Here is an 8,617-nt window from a genome sequence, read left to right as displayed (position 1 = left end):
GGGACCCCCACCCTGAAGGGTGTGTGACCAGCTGCAAACAGCCATCAGCCCCTCATCCAGGCTTGCCAGGCACCCCAGTGGGGACCCCCACCCTGAAGGCGGTGTGACCAGTCTGAAAACAGCCATCAGCCCCTCACTCAGGCTGGCCAGGCACCCCAGCAGGACCCCAACCCTCATCCGGGACACCCTTCAGAGCAAACCAGCCGCCTCCCACCCGTGCACCAGGCCTCTATCCTATATAGTAAAAGGGTAATATGCAAACTGACCCTAACAGCAGAAAAACTGGGAATGACTGGTCACTATGACACACACTGACCACCAGGGGGCAGATGCTCAATGCAGGAGCTGCCCTCTGGTGGTCAGTGCGCTCCCACATGGGGGAGCTCTGCTCAGCCACAAGCCAGGCTGATGGCTGCCAGTACAGCGGTGGTGGTGGGAGCCTCTCCTGCCTCCTCAGCAGCGCTAAGGATGTCCGACTGCAGTTTAGGCCTGCTCCCCGCTGGCAAGTGGACATCCCCCAAGAGTTGCCGGGCTGCCAGAGGGATGTCTGATTGCCAGCTTAGGCCCAATTCCCTGGGGAGCAGGCCTAAGCCAGCAGGTGATCATCCCCCGAGGGGTCCCAGACTGCGAGAGAGCACAGGCCGGGCTGAGGGCCCCCCCCCGAGTGCGCAATTTTTGTGCACCGGGCTTCTAGTATAAAATAATGATGCATCCTGTAATCCAGGGGTTCCTTAGTTTGGGGGTAAATATGGTATATTAAATATATAATTAAACATTCTATTCCCTGAGAGAGGCTTTGGAAACTTGCAACTCCTAGGGCTAATGCTGTGAACCATAATCATTTCACAGTGTATTGTTGAATACAAGCTACTGATAGGTCCAGAAGAAAGAAATTCAGAAAGCTGCTTAGAAAACATACCCCACTGGTGGTCTTCACTTGATACAAGAGTGCCCACTACACTGTGCATCTATTTAAAACCCAGCTTCCCTATGTTTCCACTTTCAAATACTCCTACTAAAACAAAAAGGGGAAGCATCTGTTTCTGACCCTAAACACAGATGGAGTTACTAATTATAATTTTAAGTTTGGTTCAGAAATCAGCACCTCCCCCCACCCGGAGGCAAGGAGTTCAGGTCAAAGGTGGTTTCTGAGATGCAAACAGCTTCAGGCATGGAGCCTGAAAAAAGGGCACAGAATAGATGGAAAGATGAGACTCCGAAAATGCATCCTACGGAAAACAGTGTGGAGTCTCCTCAAAATATTAAATATGGAACTGCCATTTGACCCAGTGATCCCAATTCTAGGAGTATATTCTAAGAAGCACCAATCAGAAAGAAAATATGCACCCTTTTGTTCATAGCAGCGCTATTTACAATAGCTAAGATCTGGAAACAGCCCAAGTGCCCATCAGTAGATGAGTGCTAAAAGAAAAAAACTGTGGTACATTTACACTATGGAATACTATGCAGCAGTAAAAAAAAAAAAGAAGGATCTCTTATCCTTTGACACAGCATGGAGCGACCTAGAGAGTATCATGCTAAGTGAAATAAGTCAGTCAGAGAAAGACAAGTATCATATGATCTCACTCATATATGGAATCTAATAAACAAATGAAACTAAAAAACAAAATAGATCCAGAGACATGGAAGTATGCAACAGAATGACGAATCTCAGGGTAGGATGGGGATGGGGTGTGTCGGGTAGAGATTAACCAAAGAATGTACAATCATATATGCATAACCAATGGACACAGACAATATAGTGTGGTGAAGGTCTGGGCGGGGGGTAGGGAGTGGGGAGGAGGGTATCAATGGGAGGAAGAAAAGGGGACATCTGTAATACTTTCAACAATAAAGATAATTAAAAAAAATAAATAAAATGCTGATAGTAAGCATTTGTTTTTAGACAAAAAATTTGCATTGAGACAAAAAGATATCAAATCCATTCTTTCTAGTCATGGGTCTTTCACAATATGGCTTTGTTGTTAAAGCTTATTTTCCCCTTATTACTAGATAGAAAGTTGATGAGTAGAAATGAGGTTACTGCCCAGGCTGGGTAGCTTGGCTTGTTATAGCATCATCCAGATAAGCCAAGGTTGCCGATTCGATCCCAGGTCAGGGCACATATAAGAATCAACCAATGAATGCATAAATAAGTGAAACAACAAATTGATGTTTCCTCTCTCTCTCTCTCTCTCTCTCTCTCTCTCTCTCTCTCCCTCCTTCCCTCCCTCCCTCTCTCTTTTACTCATTTTCTAAAATCAATACATTAATAAAATAATAATAAAAGTAAAGAAATTAAGTTACTGAAATGCCAGAGAGGAAAAAAGTTGAAAAACAATTGCTCTCTGATCATAGAACAAAATATGTATAATGAATTCATCTTATTTAAACTTTTCTACACCTTCCTTCCCTTAATTCCATCTGCCTGCAAATTACAATGTGGATCTCCATCAAAATGATTCAAGAATCACTGGTACCTTTTCCCCCTGAAATTCCATTGTACATGCTGATGAGAACATAATTTGGTAGTTTATTGCACACAATATTGTCTAATTTCTAAACATATATTCATTCAGGAAAATGACATTTACTGAGTGATATATGACAGTCTTCATTTGTTTGCACATGCATATATACATGTACGTATGTATTCTTCCTCCTTCCAAACATAATTTGAAGCAGCTTATGATAAAAATCCCAAATACAATCAAATCTTGAAGCAAAGTTTAAGTTAAAAATGGATTCAAACAATGAAGCAGGGTAAAAGGAGATGGTTAAGGACTCCTTTTTCAATTGAATACAACATTGGCTGTGCTTCCATGAAGTCAGACAAAATAATGAAAATAAAGACTTATAATTTTCTATGAGAGATAGTCACTGCCATGTGAGTTGAAACTAGATCTGTCCCTTAGATCCTCCAAGTAAGCAGTTGGAGGATCTAAAGGACAAAAGCAGGGTGACCATCTTAATTTGAGCATAAAGGAGATTAAGTCCTTCTTCATGACAGTAATTGGCAAAACGGTTCAGTCATTTCTCACATTATTCCTCCATTATTATTGTAAGAGCACATGACAAACACAGATGATCTACTAAGTTAGTAAGGAGGACATATTCTGGTTTTACATGATGTAGTTATAAGTTGAAAATGTAGGACTTTGGATTTAAACATGTAATGGAACATAATTGTGTTAGTAATGATTCTTTCTAAGGAAACTTTATGGATTTTCTGATTCTCTAGATATTATTATTTTTTAAAATATCTCTGGGACACCATGAAAGCAATCATTCTACATCAGAAGCATGCAGCCTGACATGTATACAATTTATATCCATGGATTCAAAGACCATTTAATGTGTGTGTGTGCATGAGTGCACATGCTCAAACATCTATATATCTAAAAGCCTAAGCAACCATTTGACCATTTGACCAGTCACTATGATGCACACTAACCACCAGGGGGCAGACGCTCAATGCAAGAGCTGCCCCCTGGTGGTCAGTGCGCTCCCACAGGGGGAGCTCTGCTCAGCCAGGCTCAGGGCTCATGGCTGGCCACTACCGCAGCAGAGCAGCAGTGAGCCTACCAGAGGAGGCAACAGGCATAGTGGGGGCCAGGATGAACAGGAGTGACAGTGAGGAGCAGCAGGTGGCGTTGGACTGCTGGTTTCTGCCTGATCCCCGCAGGCCATGCCAAGGGACCCCACCCTCTAGTTTATTTGTTTATTTTATTTTTTTAATTTTGTTTTATCCATTCATCTGTTGATTAATTATAAATTCCTATTCCATATTCTAAGAAATTTGATGAGGACATAATATTTATGGCACACCCTATAGATACCCTAGGTTATAGCTGTTGCCTCCTGTCTCTAGTGAGCAAGAGTTCTGAGTTTGTTTGTGTGACATCACTTTGTCCAGAGAAAGCAGACCTGTCCTCCAGCCCAGGGGAAGAACCATCATTGGTCAAAACCAGTCATGGGAGGCATTTTCTCTTTGCCTGTGATTAGAAGTGGGATAGGTCATAGTTTTAGTCAAGCAGGCATAAAGGAAATCTGCTGATAGCTTTGGAACATTTTCCTCCCATTTCCATGAGAAAAAGCCTGCCTCTCTCATCTTTTTGCTTTGAGTGGGACTATTTGAAGAGGTGACGTTTGGCTCTGTGGCAAACATATTATCTTCTTTCCAAGATGGGGAGCCCACAGAATTCCAGGAAAGTTGTCTCAGAGCCCTGCATCCTGGAACTGCTGAGGTAGCTAACCCTGGACCAGCATACCTCCAGAATCCTTGTTCTGCAAGATAATGAAAGTGTTTGCTATATAGGCCTGTAATTGGGCATTCTGTTACCTGCAAGCCAAAGTTTCTTAATAGATAGCATATCTTATATTTCTATATTCTACACAGAACTGAGCACAATTGGCATTCAACAAATTCATAAAGAATGAAAGACAAGGGTAAGAAATTAAAAAACAAAAACAACTTTGTACTCAACCAGACAAGATCATTTACCATCACAGTAATGCTAATATATCTTTGTAAAGTAGAATTCTTTCCTATAATGGTATCTAATAGCGCTTCTTTTTACCACACTGAGATAAATAATTGAGCAACCTAATTTAAAGTTACTATAGCCCATGATAACACATCTGTACAAGAAACCATTATTTAACCTAATGCCATCACTAGGGAGTGCTATCTTTCTAAATACAAGCTTTAGTAAGGAGTATAAAAACAATAGATCTGCATTTTTATCTCCTTTGACAACATTTCTCATGATTGGCCACTATTTAATTCATAGGTATAAATAACAAACTACTGCTTTATTCAATGGACTACAGGAAATGAGGTGCCATCTGACATATATATAGAGAGAAAGATGCTGCCATTCTGCCCAGTTATTTTCCAAGTAAAATATCATCAGGGAAAAATATCTCAGTATCACCATAGTTGTTTTATAAATATTTAGCATGTGAAAAGTATATCTACTCTCTATTATATCTCTTTACTTTTTCTCGTTTTAAAAGTATTTAGGTGAATTTTACATATTCATTTATCCTGTAATAGTGGCAAACATTTCTAGTTTTCAAACACAAATTCATTTCTCAGTCTTTTTTCAGATTCTGATTTTCTCCAAGGTAGTGGTATACCACACTAAAAATATATTTCCCAACTTCTCTTGTAGCTGTAAGTGGTCCTCTGACAGCTCTGGAAGTGATATGAGAATGGAGAATGGAAGTCTATGGGGATGTCCACATCACACACACGCACAAAAAGACCAAATGCTCAAGGAAAAAGCTTGTTTGGCCCTTTCCTGTCCTTTTTTTTTTTTTTTACAATTTCATAGTTATTTTCCATTTATTAAACAAACAACGATAACAAAGAAAGAGATCCCCACCACCACTGCAATGCAAAAAATTAAAATATAATGGAGAGTAGGAAACAGGGAATTGCCTTCCTTTGATGCAAGAGTAGTTATTGTCAACCCAGGATGATTTACCTCCGAAGACATTGGACAATATCTAGAATATTCCTGGTTGTCATAACCAGAGGGGTGAATGGGGCATGCTACTGGTATCTAGTCAGTAGAGACCACAGGTGTTACTACACATCCTACAATGTACAGAATCCTCCCCCATGGCACAGACAAACTTATCTGGCCCCAAATGACGATAGTGCCAAGGTTGAGAAATCTTGTCCCAGAGTAGTCTTGGCTATCTTTCTGGGGGACCTAGAAAGCAGGCATGATGCTAGAGGCACAGCAGCAATTTTATGACCATAAGAAGAAAAGTTCCAAAATGATAAAAACAAGCTGATTCCTAAATGATTAAGCAACTGTCTTCTGAGTTTTTATGATGTAAGGTAAATCCTTATTTGCTTAACCCACTGTTAGTCAGGTTCTATTGCCTCATAACCAAATACATTTTTAAATGATGCATTTAACATTCATTTGTGGTCTACTTTATGTTAGGACATGGGGCTAAGCGTTCTGAATGAAATGATAGATCAGGTATGGTTTTTGACCTCTGGGGACTTGCTATCCAGGGAGGGTGCCAACCATCAAGAAGTGTGAAAAGTAGGCTACTCCTGGTATGAAACATGTCTTTTGAAAGCTCAGGGTAAGCATGCAGGAAGGAAGCAGGGTGATGGAGGAAAGACTATTCTAAGAAAACAAAATGTTCTCTAGTCCTACAGTTGCTGAGTGTTTGTATGTGTGTGTGGGGGGGGAGGGCGGGGGAGGGAGGGACAGTGGGAAATAATTCATGAAGAAATGTCAGCATAAGCAAAGCATGTACTATTGAGGAAAGTAGTAAATAAGACTCTTGTGAATGGAATAATGAATATACTAGGGAGGAGTTCCAAGTGCAATGTGTTTAAATCTAAAAAGTAAAATTGGGGAGTAAATAGTGAAAGGAGATGAATGCCATCAGTGTTCTGGACTTCAGCATCCTAGCTATCAGGAGCCACTGGCCATCATTATTAATAAGAGACCTGCAAGGCCAGACCCATGTTGTAGGAAAACAAAAAAATAAGTTTGCTGAACTGGACTCAAGTGATTCCCTTTACAAAATATTTGAAATATAACCAAGGAATCATAGGAATTCAAATAGGTATCTTCCCATTTACACTCTAATAAGATGAAAATAAACATCAACCTTCACTTCAAAGGACTTTAAAATGTGCAAAAGTGTATTGTTGAATTGTTGTGGTTTTAGATCTTACTGTCAATTCCAATTATGTTTTGCTTACAAAAACTACAAATTAGTATTTGTTAAGGTAATTCATAAAATAATTTCTTTGTATAAAAATTTAAAACAGAATTCTGAAAATAAGCTATTACTCTGCTTTTAAAAAAAGGCTATTTTTCAATTCAGAGAGCTTAGATTTAGATATGTATTCTCTAGTTATCGTTACTTAATTATCCTGTAAAAAATCCTAAAGAACAAATTTAAGGAAATAACCATGCGGAAGTAATAGAAGGGGAAGAAAATATGAGAAGTTCCAGGTTGGAAGAGACTTTAGAAAGTCAGGGAAGTCACCCAGGCATGCGAAGTCATCAAGCCTCTAACACTCTACCTGCAGCAGATAAAGTTCTCAGCCTACCTTCTGTGAGTTTATATTCCATGTTCAATTTCAAATCAGTCCAGACATTTATGTCTGAAAATACATTATATCTAAGTATTAAAGGAAATTTTCACAAAATAAAACACTGCAGAGGGAATAAAGGTAAGATGGACAGAAGGTACCTTGGGGGTGGAAGGAGGGAGGCTGAGAAAAGGAGGGGGAGCTAAAGAGGACTTCTCTGCCCCTCACTGCAGGAACTGGAGTGTGTAGTCTGCTGCAAGACTGACTCCCTCAATTTCTGCTTATGTTAAGAGGATTGGAAAGGCTAACTGTAGAATAGCAGGCTTACAGAAAACAGTTACTTCTTTTAATCAAACCATGTAATCAGAAGGCCTGGGTAATGATTAACTTCCACTTTCTCTGTGAATCACTCAATCACTCAGCAGTGCGTACAGACTTAGATTCATTCTCTGCCAAGGGCACATAAACAATGTTTATACTTAACATTTAATATTTAAAATCCGTGCATGGCCCTTGCTTCTGAGCTCATTTCAGAAAGCTAGTGTTCTGCTAGGTTGCAATGGCTGATTGAAATGCCAAGACATTCGATAGGTTTTACACTCAAACACATGTACCCCTACCTTTCCCTACTGATATTTATATATATGTGATCCTATTTATAATCAAGCACAATAGGTTTTTAAGAAATATATTATGACCCAGTATTTTTATGTATGGTATGAGAACTTACATAGAGAAAACAGACTACTGTAGTTTCAGTATAAAAAGAAGAAAAATTAATATATTAAGTACCTGTAAAAATGCAGAGAATAGACACAAGGTTAGCTAGCTCTCTAAATTTACAGTTCCTAAGTCCTATGTGGTCCTGGAAATGAAAAAAGAACAGTATAAATACCTTTGTGGAGGCCAACTGCTCGTGATTTAGAATGATCACAAATGAATCAAATTTTAGACACATAACTTCCCTCGCCTCCATAAGGCACTAACAACCTCCTCTGGAATAAATTATTCCCAGTTTTAAATTCCCTGCAGGTGGTTTTTCATGTCTGCTCACAAAGCACCGGGCTGGGCAGTCAGGAGCCAGCGGGAAGCGTTTTCAATGTTGAGACTACCTTCTCTCCCCAAAGGGGTTTATCGCCCAATAACGTATCATCTAGTCGCTGCTCATCGAGGGGGATCTAGGGAGTGACATGTTGGCTCGAACCATGCAGATCTGAAAACCACTTGGCAGAAAATGTGGGGAAGAACAACTTTCTCATCCCAGCCAAACTGAGAATCCGAGCCACCCCAGGAACCACCCCGAGGGCCGTGGGAGAGCAGGCGGCTGGAGGCGGCTCGCCCGCGCTCCGCCCGGGCTGCAGGCGAGGGTTTTCTTCTGGAGGCGGCATTGTTCCTCCATCTGCTCAGCCTCCGCAGTTCCCGGGAAACCCTCCCGCGCTCCGTTCCTGATGGCTTTGGTACCTCTCTGCCGGAGATCGGCTCTCGGGCTCGGCGGTCCCCGGGCACGGCTCTAGGGTGACAAGCTGCAGGGACTGGGGC

The 8,617-nt window shown here is 40.8% G+C and overlaps 1 protein-coding gene across 5 annotated transcripts in view; it reads right to left on the bottom strand.

Annotated features, from left to right (window-relative positions):
• Positions 1–8,617, bottom strand: part of NLGN1 (neuroligin 1) — an 858,351-nt gene that overhangs the window by 847,927 nt on the left and 1,807 nt on the right. The window lies entirely within an intron of this gene.

Source organism: Myotis brandtii, unplaced genomic scaffold (assembly GCF_000412655.1).
Source record: "Myotis brandtii unplaced genomic scaffold, ASM41265v1 scaffold432, whole genome shotgun sequence".
Lineage (NCBI taxonomy): Eukaryota > Metazoa > Chordata > Mammalia > Chiroptera > Vespertilionidae > Myotis > Myotis brandtii.
Note: the sequence above shows the minus strand (reverse complement) of the source record. Positions and strands in the feature narration are given on the sequence as shown.